The following is a 24,145-nucleotide window of genomic DNA, read 5'->3' as shown; positions in this document are numbered from 1 at the left end:
ATCTCTGCGTACACTTTTGGACACTGGACACTTGTGGATTGTGTGCGGCCCACTGATATCTGAGCGCTATGTGACACGCTCGATGGCACAGCTGCCTGTGACCAAAGTGACGAGAGGATAATGGAGATTTTGAATCTCTGCGTACACTTTTGGACACTGGACACTTGTGGATTGTGTGCGGCCCACTGATATCTGAGCGCTATGTGACACGCTCGATGGCACAGCTGCCTGTGACCAAAGTGACGAGAGGATAATGGAGATTTTGAATCTCTGCGTACACTTTTGGACACTGGACACTTGTGGATTGTGTGCGGCCCACTGATATCTGAGCGCTATGTGACACGCTCGATGGCACAGCTGCCTGTGACCAAAGTGACGAGAGGATAATGGAGATTTTGAATCTCTGCGTACACTTGTGGACAGTGGACACTTGTGGATTGTGTGCGGCCCACTGATATCTGAGCGCTATGTGACACGCTCGATGGCACAGCTGACTGTGACCAAAGTGACGAGAGGATAATGGAGATTTTGAATCTCTGCGTACACTTTTGGACACTGGACACTTGTGGATTGTGTGCGGCCCACTGATATCTGAGCGCTATGTGACACGCTCGATGGCACAGTTGCCTGTGACCAAAGTGACGAGAGGATAATGGAGATTTTGAATCTCTGCGTACACTTGTGGACAGTGGACACTTGTGGATTGTGTGCGGCCCACTGATATCTGAGCGCTATGTGACACGCTCGATGGCACAGCTGCCTGTGACCAAAGTGACGAGAGGATAATGAAGATTTTGAATCTCTGCGTACACTTTTGGACACTGGACACTTGTGGATTGTGTGCGGCCCACTGATATCTGAGCGCTATGTGACACGCTCGATGGCACAGCTGCCTGTGACCAAAGTGACGAGAGGATAATGGAGATTTTGAATCTCTGCGTACACTTGTGGACAGTGGACACTTGTGGATTGTGTGCGGCCCACTGATATCTGAGCGCTATGTGACACGCTCGATGGCACAGCTGCCTGTGACCAAAGTGACGAGAGGATAATGGAGATTTTGAATCTCTGCGTACACTTTTGGACACTGGACACTTGTGGATTGTGTGCGGCCCACTGATATCTGAGCGCTATGTGACACGCTCGATGGCACAGCTGCCTGTGACCAAAGTGACGAGAGGATAATGGAGATTTTGAATCTCTGCGTACACTTGTGGACACTGGACACTTGTGGATTGTGTGCGGCCCACTGATATCTGAGCGCTATGTGACACGATCGATGGCACAGCTGCCTGTGACCAAAGTGACGAGAGGATAATGGAGATTTTGAATCTCTGCGTACACTTTTGGACACTGGACACTTGTGGATTGTGTGCGGCCCACTGATATCTGAGCGCTATGTGACACGCTCGATGGCACAGCTGCCTGTGACCAAAGTGACGAGAGGATAATGGAGATTTTGAATCTCTGCGTACACTTGTGGACAGTGGACACTTGTGGATTGTGTGCGGCCCACTGATATCTGAGCGCTATGTGACACGCTCGATGGCACAGCTGCCTGTGACCAAAGTGACGAGAGGATAAGGGAGATTGGATTGCTTTTAAAAAAGCAGTTTGCAGAGCAGTGGGTAAACAGCAATGCCAGCGTGTCAGGAAGCCTTAAAAGGCAGCCCAACAACCAACACCACTGATACACCACAATATAGCCTCCCCTTGCACTGCACACACAGTGACTTGTGTGTTGTGCAGGCCAAATCGCTAGCAGCAGAAGCAGTTTTTTTGTCTTCTTCCCTGCCTAACGCTCTCCCTACAGAATCAGCAGTAACCTCTCCCTATACTAAGATCGGCAGAAGTAAGATGGCGGTCGGCGTGCACGCCCTTTTATACCCCCTGTGACGCCCACCAAAGCAAGCCAATCACTTGCATGCCCTTCTGAAAGATGGTGGTGACCCGTGCCTATGTCATCACGTTGCCCACAGTGTCCGTGGATCCTGATTGGCTGAAAAAGAGCGCAAAACAAACTTTTGAAACGCGACTTTGGCGCGTAAGTCGCCGACCTCGTGGCCGACCTCATCCTAGGGTCGGGTTTCGTTTCATGAAACCCGACTTTGCCAAAAGTCGGCGACTTTTGAATTTTTTCGACCCATTTCGCTCAACTCTATTAGCCAATATTAGGTCAAGGTTCTCCTGTGGCATGATGTTTTGTAATTTGCCTTTATAGCGTGGATCCAGGATGCTGGCCAACCAGTAGTCGTCATCGTTCATCATTTTGGCAATGCGGGGGTCCCTTTTTAGGATCTGCAAGGCATAATCTGACATGTGGGCCAATGTTCCCGGTGTCAATGATGCACTGCGAGTGCTGGTTGGAGGAGCACTTTCTGGCAAATCCACATCCCTCCAGTCACGCACAAACCCTGTACCAGACCTTGCCACGCCAACATTTTCACTTGCCCCACGAGATGCATCCTCCTCCCCTAAGTAATCATCCCCATCATCATCCTCCTCCTCCTCTTCTTCCTCCACCTCGTCCAGGAGAGGTCCCTGAGCAGACAATGGCTGAATGTCATCAAGGATTCCCTCCTCCTCTTCCTCCTCATCAACATTGGCTGCAGAAGCCTGCTTCTTAGGGTGCGTCAAAGTTTGCATGAGCAGACGCATAAGTGGGATGCTCATGCTTAGGATGGCGTCGTCTGCACTTACCAGCCGTGTGCATTCCTCAAAACACTGAAGGACTTTACAGAGGTCTTTCAGCTTCGACCACTGCACACCGGTCAACTCCATGTCTGCTCTCAAAGTGCCTGGCCGTGTATCCTCCCACAAATGCATTATGGCCTGCCTCTGCTCGCACAGCCGCTCCACCATGTGCAGGGTGGAGTTTCACCTTGTTGCAATGTCGATAATGAGGCGGTGGTTGGGAAGGTGGAGCAATCGCTGCAGCTTCTGCATACGAACGGAGTGTACAGGCGACCGGCGGATGTGCGCGCACAGTCTTCGCACCTTCTGGAGCAGGGCTGTTAACTCTGGATAATTTTTGAGGAAGCACTGCACCACCAGGTTCAAGGTGTGAGCCAAGCAAGGTATGTGGCTGAGTTTTGAAAGGGCTATGGCTGCCACAAAATTACGCCCGTTATCACTAACTACCTTGCCTGCCTCAAGATGTACACTGCCCAGCCATGACTCAGTTTGTCGCTGAAAGTACTCGGCCAGCACCTCGGCGGTGTGTCTGTCGCCCAAACACATCATCTGCAACACTGCCTGCTGACGCTTTCCACTAGCTGCTCGATAGGGGGACACATCGTGTGCAACGGTGGCAGCTGCAGATGGAGTGCTCGTACGACTGCGCTCTGTGGACGAGCTTTCGCTTCTGGAGGAGGAGGAGGAGGAGGAGGGTCGAACGCCTACAGCCAACTGTTTCCTATACCGTGGGCTAGGCATCACTGTCCCACCACCGCTGTCCCCTGTGGACCCTGCATCCACCACATTAACCCAGTGCGCAGTGATGGACACGTAACGGCCCTGGCCATGCCGACTGGACCATGCATCAGTTGTGAGGTGCACCTTTCCGCTCACTGACTGCTTGAGTGCATGGACAATGCGGTCTTTCACATGATGGTGGAGGGCTGGGATGGCTTTGCGAGAGAAGAAGTGGCGACTGGGTAGGTCATAGCGTGGTACTGCATAGGCCATGAGTTCGCGGAAAGCTGCGCTTTCCACCAACCGAAAGGGCATCATCTCAAACGAGATTAGTTTGGCAATGTGGGCGTTCAAACCCAGTGTACGCGGATGAGAGACTGAGTACTTTCTTGACCTACTCATAGTGTCTGGGAGGGTGAGCTGGACTTGAGAGCTGCATATGGTGGAAGTAGCGGTGGACAGGGCGGACTGAGAGAGGGTTGATGATGGTGATGGAGTTGGTGTTCTTTCTGATGGCCTAGAATCAGTCTTTCGTTGATATAACAGTGGGATTCCCTGACTGCTGTGGCCTTGCAACGACACCTCAACATTTGCTGCTGTGCTAACCGGTGGGCTTACAGTGGGGGAAACAATGTAGCGTTGCTGACTACCTTCATTGTGATCTGTTGCACATGAGGTTTGGTGTTGTGTCCACGCTTGCAAGAGCATGGTGGTTAAATGTCTAAGCATGCAACTGGTATTCAAATTTTTCAGATTTTTCCCTCGGCTAAAGGTCTTTGCGCACTTCTTACAGATAACCTTGGCCTGATCATTAGGATTTTGTTCAAAAAAGTGCCACACTGCACTCTTTCTACTATGGAAGACATTTTGCGTCCTTGCGCGCTGTGCTATTTTGACCGTCTGGCCAAGCAGTCCAGCAACTTTTCGGCTTTTTGTAACCCGTTTTTGGACTGCTCCGTGCCTGCCAGATAACAGCTGTTGCGATGTCGATGCCTGCGGCGGATGCTCCTCCTCCTCTTCTGAGCTATTGGCAGCGGCACCCTCTTCCCCCAATGGATGCCAATCTGGGTCAACACCTGGGTCATCCATCACCTCCTCTTCAATGTCATGTGCACCTTCCTCTGTGTCACTGTGTATGGTGGTATAGTGTGCGGGAAGGGGCACCTGAGTCTCATCAGGGTCAGAATCTGGCTCTGTACACTGCGAGGACAATGTAGTGCTCTGAGTGAATGTACCAGCAGAATCATCCATCAGCGGCTGTGCATCAGTGCACTCCATGTCAGATTCATCTTGGCCTGGGTAATTCACCATTTCACTTGATAATCCAGGCATGGTATGTGAAAACAGCTCCATGGAGTAATCAGTAGTATGGCCTGCGTCATCCTTCAATCTTGGTTGGGGTGAAGGACACAAGGAAAGGTGTGGTTCATGAACATGAGCCTCCAATGACGACTCAGTGCTTTTACTTTTTACAACTGAAGAAGAGGAGGCGATAGAGCTGGAGGCTGAGTCAGCAATGTAAGACAAAACTTTTTCCTGATGCTCTGGCTTTAAAAGCGGTTTGCCAACTCCTAGAAAACTAAGCCTTCGAAGCCTTATGGAGCCAGACGATGACGCAGGCTCAACACCTCCTGCATTCGGTCCTATTTGCTCTTGCCACTACCATCAGATCCACCACCAACACCATCATTACCAGCTGCCAACCCCCGCCCAATTCCACGGCCTCTTCCACCAGCCTTCCTCATTTTTGGTAAAAATGTAGACAAAATCCAACAAACTATATAGTAATGTAAAACAAGGTACAAGGTGTCTATAGGACAGGGAAGATTTTGAATTTCTGCTCACACTAGTGGACACTGGACACTTTTGGATTGTGTGAGGCCCAATGAATATCTGAGCGCTATGTGACAGGCTCGATGGCACAGCTGTGACCAACGTGACTAGAGGATAAGTGAGATTTTGAATTTCAGCAGACACTTGTGGACACTGGACACTTTTGGATTGTGTGAGGCCCAATGAATATCTGAGCGCTATTTGACAGGCTCGATGGCACAGCTGTGACAAAAGTGACGAGAGGATAAGGGAGATTTTGAATTTCTGCAGACACTTGTGGACACTGGACACTTTTGGATTGTGTGAGGCCCACTGATATCTGAGCGCTATGTGACAGGCTCGATGGCACAGCTGTGACCAAAGTGACTAGAGGATAAGTGAGATTTTGAATTTCAGCAGACACTTGTGGACACTGGACACTTTTGGATTGTGTGAGGCCCACTGATATCTGAGCGCTATGTCACAGGCTCGATGGCACAGCTGTGACAAAAGTGACTAGAGGATAAGGGAGATTTTGAATTTCAGCAGACACTTGTGGACACTGGACACTTTTGGATTGTGTGAGGCCCACTGATATCTGAGCGCTATGTCACAGGCTCGATGGCACAGCTGTGACCAAAGTGACTAGAGGATAAGTGAGATTTTGAATTTCAGCAGACACTTGTGGACATTGGACACTTTTGGATTGTGTGAGGCCTAATGAATATCTGAGCGCTATGTGACAGGCTCGATGGCACAGCTGTGACCAAAGTGACTAGAGGATAAGGGAGATTTTGAATTTCAGCAGACACTTGTGGACACTGGACACTTTTGGATTGTGTGAGGCCCAATGAATATCTGAGCGCTATGTGACAGGCTCGATGGCACAGCTGTGACCAAAGTGACTAGAGGATAAGGGAGATTTTGAATTTCAGCAGACACTTGTGGACACTGGACACTTTTGGATTGTGTGAGGCCCACTGATATCTGAGCGCTATGTCACAGGCTCGATGGCACAGCTGTGACAAAAGTGACTAGAGGATAAGGGAGATTTTGAATTTCAGCAGACACTTGTGGACACTGGACACTTTTGGATTGTGTGAGGCCCAATGAGTATCTGAGCGCTATGTGACAGGCTCGATGGCACAGCTGTGACCAAAGTGACTAGAGGATAAGGGAGATTTTGAATTTCTGCACACACTTGTGGACACTGGACACTTTTGGATTGTGTGAGGCCCACTGAATATCTGAGCACTCTGTCACAGGCTCGATGGCACAGCTGTGACCAAAGTGGCTAGAGGATAAGGGAGATTTTGAATTTCTGCACACACTTGTGGACACTGGACACTTTTGGATTGTGTGAGGCCCACTGAATATCTGAGCACTCTGTCACAGGCTCGATGGCACAGCTGTGACCAAAGCGACTAGAGGATAAGGGAGATTTTGAATTTCTGCACACACTTGTGGACACTGGACACTTATGGATTGTGTGAGGCCCACTGAATATCACAGCGCTATGTCACAGGCAGAAATTGGCTAGTGTATCACAAACTACAAGGTGTATGTAGAATTGGGCAGAATAGGAATCTCCCTAGAGTGCAGGTCTGTAAGAACGGAACATGTCCTCGTTTTATACTCACAGAGTGACACACTGATAGCTTCACTGTGGCTGTGATAACAGCCGTTACACGGTACTGTGTGAGGAGCGTACACCGCTGTATGGTGTGAAAAAATGCACGCTCAGTACCTCAGCAGGACAAAAAAAAAAATTGGGATTGCTTTTAAAAAAGCAGTTTGCGGAGCAGTGGGTAAACAGCAATGCAGGAATGTCAGGAAGCCTTAGAAGGCAGCCCAACAACCAACACCACTGATACACCACTATATAGCCTCCCCTTGCACTGCACACACAGTGACTGGTGTGTTGTACAGGCAAAATCGCTAGCAGCAGAAGCAGTTTTTTTTTCTTCTCAGCAGGACAAAAAAAAAAAAATTGGGATTGCTTTTAAAAAAGCAGTTTGCGGAGCAGTGGGTAAACAGCAATGCAGGAATGTCAGGAAGCCTTAGAAGGCAGCCCAACAACCAACACCACTGATACACCACTATATAGCCTCCCCTTGCACTGCACACACAGTGACTGATGTGTTGTACAGGCAAAATCGCTAGCAGCAGAAGCAGTTTTTTTTTCTTCTCAGCAGGACAAAAAAAAAATTGGGATTGCTTTTAAAAAAGCAGTTTGTGGAGCAGTGGGTAAACAGCAATGCAGGAATGTCAGGAAGCCTTAGAAGGCAGCCCAACAACCAACACCACTGATACACCACTATATAGCCTCCCCTTGCACTGCACACACAGTGACTGGTGTGTTGTACAGGCAAAATCGCTAGCAGCAGAAGCAGTTTTTGGTGTCTTTTTCCCTGCCTAACGCTCTCCCTACAAAATCATCATCAGCAGCAGCAGCTCTCTCTATTCTGAGATCAGCATGAGTAACATGGCGGTCGGCGTGCACGCCCTTTTATACCCCCTGTGACGCCCACCAAAGCAAGCCAATCACTTGCATGCCCTTCTGAAAGATGGTGGTGACCCGTGCCTATGTCATCACGTTGCCCACAGTGTCCGTGGATCCTGATTGGCTGAAAAAAAGCGCAAAACAAACTTTTGAAACGCGACTTTGGCGCGTAAGTCGCCGACCTCGTGGCCGACCTCATCCTAGGGTCGGGTTTCGTTTCATGAAACCCGACTTTGCCAAAAGTCGGCGACTTTTGAAATTTTTCGACCCGTTTCGCTCAACTCTAGTGGTTAGTACTGCAGGCAACAATGTTTTCAATGTCCATGTACATTACTAATAAAACATGAGAGCAGCTGCAAATTACATGCAAATGGTTAATGGTGGGTGATGGTCACTGACATATTCCTCATCACCTCACAGATACAACACAATTTATCAAGGTGTGAAGAATTACTAGGCATCTTGCTTTCCTCTGGCAAAATAGGCCAAAAAAGAGATTTAACTTAACTCTAAAAAGTAAAAATTTTTTTACAAGTCTTACAGAGGGATGCAGCAATCTTGAAATTGCTAAACTATTGAAGCATGATTAAAGATCCATAGTTACACAGTTACATAGGTAAAAAAAAGACCTAGACCCATCAAGTACAATCTTTCTCCACCAATTGTACATTTCATCACTAATTTAACTATAACCCGCAATGTTATGTGTATCAAGGAAATCATGTAGCCCCTTTTTAAAAGCTGTTATAGTGTCTGCCATTGCTACCTCTTGTGGTCGGCATTCCACAGTCTGACTGCTCTAACTGTAAAGAACCCTTTCCTATTTAGCTGCTGGAGTCGCCGTTCTTCCACCCGTAATGAGTGCCCCCTGGTCCTCAGTACAGTCTTTGGAAGGAATAAGTCATGCACCAGTCCTTTGTATTAACCACACATATATTAATACATGTAAATGACATCTCCTCTGAGGCGTCTTTCTTCTAAAGTGAACAAGCCCAACTTTTCCAACCTCTCTTCATATGAGAGGCCTTCCATCCCTTGTAATAATCTAGTTGCCCGCCTTTGAACTGACTCTAACTTCTGCATATCTTTTTTAAAATGTGTAGCCCAAAGCGGGATCCTATCTTCTAGATGTGGCCTCACCAGTGATTTATAAAGGGTAATAATACATTGGGATTACAGGATTTTTTTCTCTCTTTTTATGCATCCTAAAATCTTGTTTGCTTTTGCAGCTGCTGCTTGACATAGAGTACTGCTGCTCTGCTTACTTGTGATCAGAAAACCCAAGTCCTTCTTGTGATCTGTAGTCCTTAATGTACTCTCATTTAATGTACATGCAGCAATGGGATTACTTTGTCCTAGGTGCATTACTCTACATTATCAACATTAAATCTAATTTTCCAAGTGTTTTCCCATTCGGTCATCTTATTTAGATTGTTTTACAATATTGTAATGTCAAGGTCAGTTTTTAATATCCTACATAGTTTGATGTCATCAGCAAAGGCTGACACTTTACTCTCAATCCCATCCATAAGGTCATTAATAAAGAGGTTAAAAGAATCGGTCCTAGCACAGATCCCTGCAGTCTCCACTGCTGAATAGCTCCCATTTAGAGAACGTACCATTTATGACAACTCTTTGTTTCCTGTCATTTAGTCAATTTCTTACCCATCTGCGTATAGTTTTCCCCAGTCCTTGCTTCTGTAGCTTCAGTATAAGGCTATTATGTGGAACTTTAACAAATGCCCTTGCAATGTCCAAATAAATCACATCAGCTGCTTTACCAAATCCAAATTTGCATTTACCTCCTCATAGAAACCCAACTTGTTAGTTAGACACAACTTAGGCTGGTTTCACATTAGCGTTTGTGTGTGCAGCGTTTGCTCCGCATAGATCCGCATGCATCATGCGTACATATCTTTAACATGGTGTACGCAGGGACATGCAATTGCATGCGTACACATGCAAAATTTTGTGGTGTGCGGCGGTCTCCAGCGAACGCAACATGTTGCATTTTTTGAGGCGTCAAAAATTCGTCAAATATACACAGGCATGCGCATGCAGATGAGCGCGTAAAAACAGCGCATTACTGTCTATGGGAATGCATTGGAACGCAAGGACATGCGTACGCATGCGTTCAATACGCAATGCATACTTCAGAATGAGCAGTTCCAGGAAGTGATTCACCACCAGCTAATTGCCAGCTGTATAAAAGGAAGAGTTGACACTGCAAGGCCATTATTCTTCAGACTCTGGATCCGAGCACAATACACTGGATGTAAGTATAAAAGCTTTGCAAATGTCTCTCTGTCTATCTTTGCATTCTGCACTCTGTACTAATTTTTCCTTCTGTTCCTTGTAGACTGTTTGCTGATCCGGTCATGAGCTGCCATCCTGGAGCTGCCATCCTGGTGCTGCCGTCCTGGTGCTGCCGTCCTGTTGTTGCTGTCCTGGTGCTGCGAACATGGTGCTGCCGTCCTGGTGCTGCCATCCTGTTTCTGCTGTCCTGGTGCTGTGCTGCTGTCCTGTGCTGGCTGACTGCTGTGCTGTTGGACTACTGCCTGTAATGTAAGTATTGTTGTCCAATTTTCTTTTTTTTGGCTACATTGTGTTTGGCTCTTACCAAGTTTAATTTTTCTTAACTTTTCTTTTCTCTAGTGTTTCACTTGACTGCTGCTTGCTATTCCAGCGTCCTCCACTGAAACTTCCGAAACTGGACATGACAGCGATTATGTCATCACATTTGATTTACTGATTGGTATGTATTGACTGGCAATACTATACATTTGGTAAATCATGTATTTTCTTTACATGAACCTTCCAGTGCAGAAGAGCAGGAGCAGTCAAGTGAAAATGAATCTTCCCAGGGTCGTCGGCCTCAGGTTGCTGAGGAGGAAAGATGGGGTGTAAGTAGCCTTTATCAGAGTTGTAATTGAATTTTTTTTCAGTTTTACTTACAAATTCTTTGCTTGTATTTCATCTATAGGTTCCACAACACGAGGAAGGACAGCGTGACATAGATAACGACCTACTTATTCAAGCTGTGCAAGAGCGAGTAGCGTTGTGGGACCCCCATGATCGGAAACATTCCGACTCAGCCTTGATCCGACGACTCTGGTAAGAAATGGCCAGATCACTGTGGATGATTGGGACCGTGCCGTGCCACATGCAAGAAAGGATTTTTGCAAGCTTTGCAGTGTGGTCTGACGTGGCAGTGAACCTGTTGGTGCATTGCTTTACAATTAATGTTTTCCTTTTTTCCCCATTCACAGTGAAGAGAATAAAAGTCCATTGGTGCTCGATGAAGGATTGCTTCAATAAGGACATGAGAGAGGAGAGTCGGGTTCGACGTGGTGCAGCTTGAAAAATCAGAAAATATAAGTACCATCAGCAGCTTTTTTTTTGAAGCCTGTATTTGCTCAGCGAACATATCTTTTGTGTTGTTTACTATGATTTAAACTTTTTTTTTTACTAATGTTTTTAATTTTTTTCCCACACAGAACCTGGGGCAGCACAACAGAACCTCGATCGTCCTCAGTTGGAGCGGCCCTTCATCGAACAGCCAACGAACCAACACAATCCCAAACATCCACCGGCGATGGAGCAACCAGGTAGGCTTCACAGGCTGGGGAACAGGCAGCAGGCCCAGCAGGTTTTACCCCTCTCCCAGCACGTGCCTCTACTTTACTTGGGTCTGCTCACCAGTGGCAGAGGTACTGGGAGAGGTCACTCATGCCTGAGTTTATTCACTTAAGCTCGACTATCCAGGATGGAATGAAGGCGGTTTTCGAAAGAATGGACTGTAGGTTCACTCAGGTGAACACACTCTTCTAGGATTTCCACAGACAGCTTGTCCGCCTTTCAAGCCAACCTTTTCTTTCCTCAATAGAGAGGTGCATAACAGAAAACCTACCTCCTGATCTCAAGCTGAACATGATGCAGGCCTGCCAGGCTGCTTACAGCTAGGCGTTGCAGCAGTCCCGATATCAGCAGCAGGCACAAAGTTCTTTCCATACAGGTCAACAATCTCCAGCACAACATCAGAGGCAGAATCCACCAGCACATTTCCCAACATCACAAGGACTTGGACACCAGTCTGCTCACCAAGTGACCTATCCAGCACCACAACCACTGCTGGACATTAAGACTGTTCCAACAGTACACAGCTACACCACGCAGCCAAGTGCAGCAGCACAGCCTTCCACTTTCACCACGCAGCTGAGTGCAGCAGCCCAGCCTTCCACTTCCACCACGCAGCTGAGTGCAGCAGCCTAGCCTTCCACTTCCACCACGCAGCCGAGTACAGCAGCCCAGCCTTCCACTTCCACCACGCAGCTGAGTTCAGCACCCCAGACACAGGGAAAAAAATGCAGAGGAACCAGCAAAATGAAGGCCAGGAAAAGAAAAGTAGCGGCAAAACATTTCACACCCTCTCAACTCTCACCTCTGAATGTGTATCCGTTTTCAAGTATCTCCCCACCTTCCCTTGGTTCTATCCCATCCAATGTGTCAATCCCTTCCAATTTGTTTTCCACTCCTAATGTGTCCTCTTCCCCCAGTGTTACATCTCCTGCCAATTTATGTGACCAAATCCTCCAACTAAGTGCCACTTCATCTGTAACAACTTCGCCAGCCACTCCTAGAGAATTATCCCAGCCCGACACACCCGTGGTGCACAATGTCACTCCTTCCACCCACCGCCAAATGTAAAACCACTTTTTATTTATTGTTTTTTTGTTAATAAAAAAAAAATTTGATTTCACAATCACTGTGTTTATCTCTTTATTTGAAACACACACATGTGTGTATTGTATAACGGGTGTTACAGTGGAAGTTTTATTATTATTACAGTTAACAAATAATACAGGTACAAGTAGAAAACAATACAGGTACAAGTAGCAAACAATACAGGTACATTTACAAGAGGATTAAATCATTTTGTCTTGCCATGCCACATGTCCAATATCTGAAACAAAGTAGGCAGCAAATTTATCCCTCATTTGGGCAACTTCCACTGTACTTCTCAGAGGGTGATCTTGGTAATCACACAATGTGATAGTAACAGGTTCCTCAAGTTCTAATTGTTGTCGCTCTTTAACCAGGATGTAGTTGTGCAGAACAACACATGCTTTCACAACCTCATCAACTGTTTCGATTTTTAGATTGATTGCAGTTCCCAAAATGCACCATTTAGATACCAGCAATCCAAAGGCACACTCCACTGTTCTTCGTGCCCTTGTCAGTCAGTAGTTGTAAACCCTTTTTGTGTGATTCAAGTCCCTACTTGAATACAGTTTTAGTAGGTTGGCACACATTTGGAAGGCCTCATCCCCAACCACAACAAACGGCGTTGGTGGTCATTCAGTATTGGAAAGAGGTCATGGCTGTGGAATAATAAAATTATTACCATACAAACGTTGGCCCTTGTCTGAGTTTTTGAAAGTCATTTCCTCATCCAAATGAGCCAACGTCCATGGCGACAAATCGACACTCAGCATCTGCAATCACCATGAAAACTATGGAAAAGTATTTTTTATAATTGAAATACTTAGACCCGCTTCCAGCAGGTTTAATAATACGAATGTGCCATCCACAGCCCCCAAACAGTTAGGAAAATTACAAATGTTTAGGAATGTTCCAGCATTTTCCAGCCAGAGTTCAGTTGTGGGTTGGGGGAGGAATTCTGCATGCAGAACGTCACATAAAGCACGGCAGGTGTCTCCAACAATCCTAGAAAGCATGGACACTCCAATCCAGAACTGGAAATGAAAAGATGTTAAGGTCTCTCCAGTAGCAAGGAATCTGCTGAACAGAGAATGGAAAAAAAATTAGTACATGGCTTTAAGAAAAAAATGGAAAAAATATCAGTACATGGCTTTTAGAAAAAAAAATGGAAAAAAATCAGTACATGGCTTTTAGAACAATCATATTAATAACAGGTGTTTATTTTTCAAAATTACGTACCTCAGGGTCACCAACAGATGTTCTTCAGCAGGAATTGCTGTGTGTCCTGCCTGGTGATGGATCCTCGGACACGTTGCAGCAAGTCATGGAAGCTCTGTTGCGTCATTCTCGTGTAGTCAAAAAACTTCTCCTGGTTTTCATGCAGCTCTGTGTACAGCAAGTGGTAGGCTCCACGGCTCTCTCGGACTTCAACGATGGGATGTTGCCAATAGCGACGACGTCTTCTTCGTCTCAACAAAGGCAACAGTCAATTTGAATGACAAATCAAGAAGAATCATGAAACTCTCCACACTAAAAAACATCTTGATGCTGGATACAGCAGCAAATGATGAGGATTGCATCTGTGCAGAGTGTATATATAGAAATCCCATGAGACACGCCCATTAGGTGTCTGGTGTCATATCGAACGCATGCGCATAAACAATGCAAATGTATGCAAAAACGCATACAGATGCATGCACACACAGCGTTTTTTGGCCATCATGCGGATCAAAAATGCTGTGTTAACATGCGTTTTGGGCATGCAGATGATACGCTGTGCACACAAATGCAAACGTGAACATAGCCTTAATCTTAATGAATCCATACTGGTTGTCAGTTACTATATTATTATTTACAATATATTTCTGCAGGTCATCTCTATACTGCCCTCAAAAATGTTTCACACTACTGATGTCAGGCTTACCGGATGGTAGCTGCCTGGATCCACCTTCTTACATTTTTGTACTACATGAGCCATCCTCCAATCTTGTGGCATCACCCCTGTGTTACAAGAGAATCTAAGAATATTAGATACACTAGTCTGTCAATTATTGAGCTCAATTCCCTCAGTATCCATGGATGAATGCCATCTGGTCCGGGGGATTAGTCAATGTTTAAATTGCTCTGACATAGATGTACTTGTTCTTCTGTTAAACCAGTTATATTAGATTGTGAATTTTGATTTTTGCCTTGTTGAATGATCCATGTAACAGACAGTTCATTGATGAACATGGATGAAAAGTGCTTGTTTAATATCTCAGCCTTTTCTTTATCCTCTGTAATTATCTGGTTATTGTCATCGTTTAAGGGTCTAATACCATCTATTTTTTCTCTTTGGCATTGATGTATTTATAACAAAAATGTGGGATTTATTTTAATTTCATTGGCGATTTGTTTCTCTGTAGATGATTTTGCTAGCCTGATTTTTTTTACATTTCTAATTTAAATCTTTATACTCATGAAATGCTATTTCAATATTCTCGGCTTTCAAGATTTTGAATGCCCTTTGTTTTCGTTTTTTTGAACTTTGGACTGTCTTATTTATCCATAATATTTCTGTTTATTCCTTGACATTTTATTACCAGAAGGTATAAGTTTTTTGCAGGATTCTAGTAGTATTCATTAAAAATGCACCATTTATCTAAGGTATCCCCAGTTACCATGACGTTGTCCCAGTCTATACCATTAAGCTGTTCCCTTAATTTGTTGAAATCAGCTTTCTTAAAGTTCCAGGGTTTGGCATTCTGCCTTTTGAATGTTTGATTGAAAATTACATTGAAACTTACCATGTTATGGTCACTTCTTTCCAAATGCTCCCTGACCTGTAGATCTGAAATTGTATCTGGTCTATGTGACGCGAGTCACGGTAGTACATATATATACTACTCACTGTAAGTAAAGGTAGGTCAAACAATCCGAGCTCAGGTCCAGGAAATGGTGCAGTACGACAAAGGGAAATCAGAGACGAAGTTCATTACATAAGCCGCAGTCAGGAAAGCTAGAGAAACAAAACAGTTTACAGGGAGCAGGCACAAGCAAAGTCAGGTCACAAGCAAAGGTCTGAGTCTGGGTAAAGACTCAAGTCAAGCTGGGTCAGGCACAGAGCGCAGAGGGATCAATGTTCCACAGGCAACAGCAAGTATGCAATTGACAATGGGGGGAGGAACTAGCATGCTTAAGTAGAAGCCTGATTAAGGAAAATTAACAAAGGTGATTGCAGCACAGACTGGCAGCCCAGACACAAAGTAACAAAAAGACAGAAACAGAGTGGAAATCGTGAGTCTATTTGACAGAACCAGATCCAGCATTTGACCACCCCTGTTTGGTTCATCAACCAACTGAGAGAGGTGATTGTCCTGAACTGTGGATAAGAAATTGTAGCTTTTAGCATAACCACAAGATTCTGTGTCCCATTGAATGTCTGGATAGTTAAAATCCCCCATTATAAGAACCCTATTACTGTTTGCTGCATTTTTAATTTGCTGCAGCATTTCATCCTCTACCTGTTCGGAGATATTAGAAGGCTTGTAGCAAACTCCAATTGGCAGCTTTCCATTATTGCCATCCCCATGTACATTTACCCATAGTTACTCTACATTGCTGTAACTCAACCCCAATGTCTTCATTGAGCACAGGTTTTAATGTGGATTGCACACTCCTGCACCTTTTTTATCTTTCCTTTCCTTTCTAAATGTAGTGTAACTCTCTACGTTTGTTACCCAGTCATTGCTCTCGTTTTGTTGAAAATAGTCAACAGGAGCATAAAAAACACGTTAAGAAAAAAAGAGGCGCTTTAATTGGGAAAGATTTGAGAAGAATCAAACAAGAAGTGGCCAAGAAGACATTATCCTCCAGTGCCATCTTATTCCAGAACTACAACCTCCATGAAGGCCCAGAAGTACAAGGTGTTCAGTGATCAGAGACATGGCCAAGGTAAGGAGGCTGAAACTTGACCAAAACTGATCAAAACATACACATTGAAATGTCAAGACTGAGCTGCTGAGATGAGAGCGACACTCGATGGACCAGATGGATGGGCCCGTGACTGGATCAGCAACAGGCACAGACCTTCACATTGACTTAGATGCCAAAAAAGTGGAGGTGTCTCATTCCAGGAAAAATCCATGTTTTTATTATATGTAAATGACCTCTTCCAGGCTATGGGGAGGATGTTGTCTGGAAGATAATTCTGCTTCCAGAGATTATTTTAAATAAAAGGTGGAGTTACCAGTGAAACAAGTAACTAACACAGAACAGCAGAATTGAACTGTCTTCTTATAAACACATTTTTAGCTCTGTAAGTTATGCTGTATTGCAACAATATTGCAGCCCTTCTACCTGTGAGATGCAAGCTGAAAGGAACCTGCAGATGTGTCAAGTATAGTCACACACAGCTCTGCAGTGAGATTAGGAGAGCAGAGTGCGGTCATTACACATCACACTGGTAACTTCTCCTTCATGTAAAATAAGCTCTGGAGGCAGTGTGTCAGGTTTCAAACCCAGTAGCTCTTGTGCACCAGGTAGCAGCTCTTCCCTCTGAGCTATTCAGCTCACTGGACAGTTCCTTCAGATTCTAGTACCTGTGTTGTTCCTGATGTCTCCAACCTGAGTTCCTGATGTCTCCACCCCAAGTTCCTGATTGGCTCACCCTTGTGATCTCCTGATTGAGCACCCTACTTAAACCTGGTATTGCACTTCTTTCATTGCAAGATTATTGCTCTTCAAGCCTTTAGTCTAGCTTCTTCCCACCTGCTGCTTATCCTCAATATCCTACTGCTGTTCTGTGTAAAGACCTCCTGCTATATTCTGACGATTCCCGCTTGTCCCCAAGATCCTTCTGCTTCTTTGTGTACCGACCACCAGCTATATCCTGACTACAATTCCTGCTTATCCTTCCAACTACACTGGCTATATCCTAACAACACTACCTTCCAGTGCAGCCCTTAGTGGTTGCAATATCACTACTCCCACTCAGATCTGTCCTTTACACAGTTACCTTCCAGGCAGCGTCCTCCCTAGAACCTGGAAGAGGTCATTTACATAAAGTTATAACAGATGATTTATCTGCAATAAGACAACAAAACATCTGATATGATGCATACAGGTCGCACTTTTTAAAACAGTCTGTATAACCTGTATGCCCATATTAATAGTTTAGATAGGTCAAATGTGGTGACAAATTATTTTTAATATACAATTTATGCAGTTATGCAGTATACTTGAGATTATTGTATTATAATTTTTCCTAGTTGCAAACTCGAGCAGAAGAAGAAAATAATTTTGTGAATTCTAGAAGCTGCCATGTTAGATTTTCTTTGAAAATGTAAGAATGTGGTTTGAATAAGGGTGATCACATTGTTTTCAGTTTCCTCGTCTCGCACTGAAAATGGAGCTGCACTTCGGAAACATGTGCTCAGTAAAGAAGTTTTACCAATCCAAACAAATATTTCCCTGAATTGAACTCTCCTGTCCTGATAAATACAAATGTACACACAGTATTTGAAAAAAAATATATTTTTATATTTAGTGTTCCCTCATTTAAATGTGATTTCTTGAAATGAAGATTATTTTTGAACTTCCATGTAATAACATCAATGATTTTAAAACACATGCCAATTGTATGTCTTTAACCCCTCCCGGACATATGATGTATATTTACGTCATATTTTGAAGTAAGCTCCGAAATTGAGCCTGCATCATTGCTAGCAGATAATGGCTGTGTCACACATCCAGCAACTTCTGCTAACAGATGAGCATCACCTGCTGCTATCAACCACTTAAATGCTGCAACAGTGGCATTTACAAAACAAGTTCCATGAAGGCTCATCATTCATGTCATCGATAGGCTGCCATGGCAGCGGGGAATCTCCTGAAGACCTCCATGTCTGTCATGACTGTGATCCATTGAAACCCAACCTGTGGCAGGGCTTAATAGGAGACTGTGATTTTTTTCTATACACTGTAATGCTTTGATATTGCAGTAAAGTGTACAAGTAATAGAATGATTGCAAATTCAATCCTCAGAGACTAATAAATGAAGTATAAAAAAGGATTTAAAAATATATGAAAATTCAAATCACCCTCCTTTACCCCATTCATAATAAAGAGAAAAAATATAAACCTCTGTGATATCACGGCATTCATAAAAGTCTGATTTTTTTTAAAAATCTAAAGCTAAAACAGTGCAAAGAAAAAAATCTAAATGTCAGAATTAAGTTTGTGTGGTCATTATAAGGCAACAAAAATTGCAAATTGTGATTGAAGCGCCTTATCTACTCCAAAATGGTGTCAATAAAACCATTAGATTGACACTCGAAAAACAAGCTCTCAAACAGCTCAATCAATGGAAAAATGAAAAACGTTACCTGTCAGGGAAAATGGCAATGCTTGAATTTTATTTCATTTTTTTTTACAAATTTCAGAATTGTTGTCACTACTTAAAAGGAATCTGTCTGTAGGATTGTCCCTCCTAGGCTGTCTATATGGGCATGTTGGTCATAGGAAGCTGAATAAAATGATACCCTGATATCTGCTAGAAATGTGTGTTTTTTATATGATGTCACCACTGCGATCATGGAGCTACAGTGTACAGTGGATCTATTATCAGCACATACTCTTGAGAAAGCTGTGTGCGAAACGCGCGTCACATGTGTTTGAGTAAATATCCGTTACAATAATGATCAGGCTTTGTCTGATTTAGCATCATATATAGATGTGCAGATTTCACACATGTTGTGAATTGATAGATTGATTATATGTTATTACTACTTATTGTTTTTATTCATCATTACTACTGTTGTACTTTTCAGCATGATTTATCCCTGATTACGCAGTAATCTATTATAGCCTTACCCTTATTTGTCCACCTATAGATTCATTGTATTTTCCTGGCATACCTATATTTGAGTGTGATATAATATGCTTTTAATGTCTAATTATTTGCACTGCCTTGACGTGTAGTACATCATACATATGTAGGATTTATGGTTTAATTGTAAATATTTGTTGCTTTGTGATTCGGTGATCTCAAACTTGTAATTTTTAATCCCAGTCTTGGGTTATTTTGACAGAAATAATATAGCAGGACACTTCAACTAAGTATTTATTGGATATAGGTTTAAATGAATTAAATTTGGGTTGGGGGAAAGGTGTGCAAAGTCCTGTGACCCAGGTGTACTGTGCATTTTTATGTGGGTGTATGGTAATGTGGTATTTACAGTACATACATGCCAATTTGTATTTATTTGGTCTTCCTTTGTTTATGTAAATGTTTATGTAATTTATATACGATATGTATCTGTGTACACACTTTTTTATGTGCAAATGTCTCTGACCATCCCAACTATCAATACTTTTTTCTGAAATAAACTTGTTTTTCCCATTTCATATATTGATACAGACCATGAGGAATAAAAGTCTGCTTTTATGTTCTCTTTATGTATGTGTTCACTTGAGTGGGGTCCACATGCCATAATTACATAAAATCCCAATATGGCATCAGCAAAGATCTTAGTGTACGGACAGGGCAGAGGACTTTTTCTTGCTTAATCTCTGCTTACATACTTATATCTGGAACATCACAACAAGCAGTAACATCATGGAGACATGTTTAATATTCATTCAGGCAACTTGAAAGAACTAAGTTTTTGCAGCCTATGATTACTATTTTTTTCCTGGCTCACTGTTTGCACAGAGTTTTCTCTAGAGACTCACATTCTGGGAAGTGTAGTCTTTACACAAGCCACCATACAGTGATCTCAGATCTCGTGTAGGAAAAACTTTCACTAAATTATAGGAACTAAGGTAAGCCGCAACTTCTGACTGTTTCCAAGTGCAACCAGCAGAATGGCGAATGCAGCTCTGAACTATCGGAAACGACTGTACCTTAGGGTCAGTACAAGTAAGGCAATGTATTTACATATTTTTTCCAGCTTTTTTGCGTAGATGATACTTCAGTCTTATTTACACATCTGTTTTTTTAAGTGTGCTATTGTTTTAAGGATAAATGTACTAGGGAGGAAAAAATAGCGCAAAATAGGGTTTTATCTACATAAGCATCCAGGGATGTATATCAGAATGTGCTCACCTGATGCAGGTATTTTTATAGTTTGTAGTTTATACTTCTCAGCTGCTGCAGATCTCCATGTCACACCATGACCATTAGATATCCGTATCAAGAAAGTTCTTGTGGAGATTCTCTGCACTGCGGGATGATGGAAAGACGTCAGTCTGAGATGAGGTTTAATAAATTTATAGTGTTTTTTTAAATAAATTCTTTATTTAAGAATGTTGGTACAACTATATAGCAGCAAAAATACCTAGAAAAATCAACAATTGTTTTCTATAAAGGTTACAAGTTTTAGGGAACTGGGGGTAGGAAACAGAGGAAGGGAAGGGGGAGTGGGAAGGGGAAACAAATGAGGGCAAGAGGGATGAGAGGGGACAGTAGAGGTGGTAATCCTGTTGAGAAATAACCCTTTATTTCCTTATCTTTAGTGTAGAAACTAAAACATGTAAAGTTATATATAACATAAACAAACTTGGTGATTCATTCCAAGATTTAAAGCCTAATCTTGTTTTGGTATTCATACCATTGTTGCCAGCTTTCTCAAAGTTTGTCTTGATTGGGATTAATCAGGCAAATTTTTTCAGATGAATATATGCTATTGGATTCGTTAATCCATTCTGAGAGAAGGGGGATCAGTATCCTTACAATGTCTTGCAATCAGGATTTTAGCTGCATTAAGGAGCTGGGACATTATAGTATAAGCACTAAAATACTGGTATTAAGGATGGACTTCATTTCTATGCATTTCAAAGTTAAAGGTACCTTCTTCTTCAGGAAGGGATAGACCATATGTGATTGAGAAGATACACGGATGAGTTCTTATTAGTGTTGAGCATTCCGATACCGCAAGTATCGGGTATCGGCCGATACTTGCTGTATCGGAATTCCGATACCGACTTCCGATATTTTTTCAATATCGGAATTCAGCATCGGAATCGGAAGTTCAAAGTTGATTGACAGACTGACGTCATCATGATGCGCGGTGTGTGCGCATCATGATGCGCCGTCATTTCGGGCCTTCCGGGGGTCTCTGCCGGCCTGCCGGGGGGCTGTGCCGGCCTGCCGGGGGGCTGTGTGGACTGCCCGGGGTCTGTACCGGCCTGCCGGGGGGCTGTGCCGGCCTGCCGGTGGTCTGTGCACCCTGTGGGGGTCTGTACCGGCCTGCCGGGGGGCTGTGCTGATGTCCGGGGGTCTGTGCAAGCATCGTCCGATGGGACTACAAGTCCCATCGGGCGATGCCTGCTACCATGACAGTGATTGACACATTAGCCAATGATGGGACAGTAGTAGTCCCATCATCCGGCTAATGTGTTAAATGTTAAAAAAAAAAAAAAATACTACATACATACTACATGCATGCTACATACATACTACATGCTACATACATACTACATACATACCACATACATACTACATACATGCTACATACATACTACATACATGCTACATACATACTACATGCTACATACATACTACATGCATGCTACATACATACTACATGCTACATACATACTACATATATACTACATACATACTACATATATACTACATACATACTACATACATGCTACATACATGCTACATGCTACATACATACTACATACATACTACATACATACTACATGCATGCATGCTACATACATACTACATGCATGCTACATACATACTACATGCATGCTACATGCATGCTACATACATACTACATGCTACATACATACCACATACATACTACATACATGCTACATACATACTACATATATACTACATGCATGCTACATACATACTACATATATACTACATGCATGCTACATACATACTACATGCTACATGCATGCTACATACATACTACATACATACTACATGCTACATACATACCACATATATACTACATACATACAATACATTCATACAATACATACATAGACATACAGTACATATAACATAGAGTAACATACTTACCAATACTTGTCACATTGTTCCCCGAAGCCATTGTCTTTTCCGGAATAAATATTAACATAACAAACCACAAAAATACTCACCCACGATCCGAAGCAGTCCACGAGTGTGTCCCACGACGATCTTGGGTAGAGAACGGCAGCATCAGATGATGCTGCCGTTCTCTACGGGCTGCAGGAATCCAATGACGGAAGGTAGGTATCCTTCCGCACTGTATTCCTCCGCCACTTAAAAAAAAAAAAGTCCCTAGTCTCACTTTATGCCATTGCTGTGTGGGAAATTCTACAGGAAAGAGAGGAAGGGAAGGGGGAGTGGGAAGGGGAAACAAACGAGGGCAAGAGGGATGAGAGGGGACAGTAGAGGTGGTAGTCCTGTTGAGAAATAACCCTTTATTTCCTTATCTTTAGTGTAGAAACTAAAACATGTAAAGTTATATATAACATAAACAAACTTGGTGATTCATTCCAAGATTTAAAGCCTAATCTTGTTTTGGTATTCATACCATTGTTGCCAGCTTTCTCAAAGTTTGTCTTGATTGGGATTAATCAGGCAAATTTTTTATGTATTTTTCTGTAGTATGTAGCATGCATGTAGTATATATGTAGTATGTATGTAGCATGTAGTATGTATGTAGCATGCATGTAGTATATATGTAGTATGTATGTAGCATGTAGTATGTATGTAGCATGCATGTAGTATGTATGTAGCATGCATGTAGTATGTATGTAGTATGTATGTAGCATGTAGTATGTATGTAGCATGCATGTAGTATATATGTGTTATGTATGTGGTATGTATGTAGCATGCATGTAGCATGCATGTAGTATGTATGTAGTATGTATGTAGTATATATGTAGTATGTATGTAGCATGTAGTATGTATGTAGCATGCATGTAGTATATATGTAGTATGTATGTAGCATGTAGTATGTATGTAGCATGCATGTAGTATATATGTAGTATGTAGCATGTAGTATGTATGTAGCATGCATGTAGTATATATGTAGTATGTAGCATGTAGTATGTATGTAGCATGCATGTAGTATATATGTGTTATGTATGTAGCATGTAGCATGCATGTAGCATGCATGTAGTATGTATGTAGTATATATGTGGTATGTATGTAGCATGTAGTATGTATGTAGCATGCATGTAGTATATATGTAGTATGTATGTTGCATGTAGTATTTATGTAGTATGAATGTAGCATGTATGTAGTATGTAGTATGAATGTAGCATGTATGTAGTATGCATGTTGTATGTATGTAGCATGTAATTTTTTTTTTTTTTTTTTTACATTTAACACATTAGCCGGATGATGGGACTACTACTGTCCCATCATTGGCTAATGTGTCAATCACTGTCATGGTAGCAGGCATCGCCCGATGGGACTTGTAGTCCCATCGGACGATGCCTGCACAGACCCCCGGAGCCTGCACAGACCACCGGCAGGCCGGCACAGACCACCGGCAGGCCGGCACAGCCCCCCGGCAGGCCGGCACAGCCCCCCGGAGCCTGCACAGCCCCCCGGCAGGCCGGCACAGACCACCGGCAGGCCGGCACAGCCCCCCGGCAGGCCGGCACAGCCCCCCGGAGCCTGCACAGACCACCGGCAGGCCGGCACAGACCACCGGAGCCTGCACAGACCACCGGCAGGCCGGCACAGACCAC

Source organism: Dendrobates tinctorius, unplaced genomic scaffold (assembly GCF_039654945.1).
Source record: "Dendrobates tinctorius isolate UK_male_01 unplaced genomic scaffold, ASM3965494v1 ptg000022l, whole genome shotgun sequence".
Classification (NCBI taxonomy): domain Eukaryota; kingdom Metazoa; phylum Chordata; class Amphibia; order Anura; family Dendrobatidae; genus Dendrobates; species Dendrobates tinctorius.
Note: the sequence above shows the minus strand (reverse complement) of the source record.